Below are 1,110 nucleotides of genomic sequence, written 5' to 3' on the forward strand. Positions count from 1 at the left end.
ACAACTTTTAGTTTTTAATTTATTTTAGTAAGTTGTCTTAATTTTTAAACTAATGGACCCTCAAATTTTTGTGGCTTCATACTTGGGATACTCTTTGAAAGCTGGCAGCATTAACAGTTTATATATCGAAAAATTTTTAAGATTACATTTTTGCCATATCGCCCAGCCCAGTGACCACATAAGTTAGATGAGACTTCCAGTCATAACATTTTGGTACCAGCCACAAAAGTTGGATGTCCTGTCTTACACAATTCTTTTAAACACATCATATTCTTTGCATGCACACTTGAGTCTCTTTGCACAGGTGGAAAACCACATGAGCTGACACAATCTCCCTCCCACTATAATATACAATAAGAAGGCAATAAGAAGAATAAATGAATAAAATGTACTTAGGAAAAGTATACTGAAAAGTATACTGAAATAATAAAAGTGTAAAGTGTAACGATCTACAGCTGTCAGAAGTTTACATACACTTAGGATGAAGTCATTAAAACTGATTTTTTTTTTTAACCACTCCACAGATGTCATGTTACCAGGCTCATTCTGACAAGTCGGTTAGGACATGTACTTTATGCACAACACAAGTAATTTGCCTTTAAACAGGCCTCTTTTTTTCCTGTTTTTTCACCTCATTTATCAACACCAAAGCTGTTACTGGGGTTTTTATTGACCTTAGTATAAGTTTGGGTAAATTGCGTTCTGTTTTCTTATCTGTCAGAATGACAGACAGCCTTCAGATACTTCCGTCATATTAAAAAAAAATCTGTCAATGACAGAAAATATTTGAGTATTGTAACCTCTGGTAAAATATTTTCAGATGTACAAACACAGAAGTGAAAAAGATCTAATTAAAATGATTTCATAAACTAGAGTTTAATGATACAATAAGGGAAATTCACATCTCACAACATTTTAACTTTCATAATAAATCGCTCAATTTGATCACTGGTTTTGTGTGTGTGAGCCAACAACACTGAGAGAACACAGAGCAGTACAGTTGATTGTAAATTCATTATTTTTTCCAGGCCTAATTTTTGCTGTTGCATAATTGATTTCACATACATGTTTTTGAGCCTTTTGTTAGTATTTTTAGTGATTTAGTGATTC

At 32.7% G+C, this 1,110-nt stretch overlaps 1 protein-coding gene across 2 annotated transcripts in view; it reads left to right on the forward strand.

Moving 5' to 3' along the window:
• The window catches only part of os9 (OS9 endoplasmic reticulum lectin), a 16,392-nt gene that overhangs the window by 3,468 nt on the left and 11,814 nt on the right, over positions 1 to 1,110 (forward strand). The window lies entirely within an intron of this gene.

The sequence above is a fragment of the Monopterus albus genome, unplaced genomic scaffold (assembly GCF_001952655.1).
Source record: "Monopterus albus unplaced genomic scaffold, M_albus_1.0 scaffold663.1, whole genome shotgun sequence".
NCBI lineage: Eukaryota > Metazoa > Chordata > Actinopteri > Synbranchiformes > Synbranchidae > Monopterus > Monopterus albus.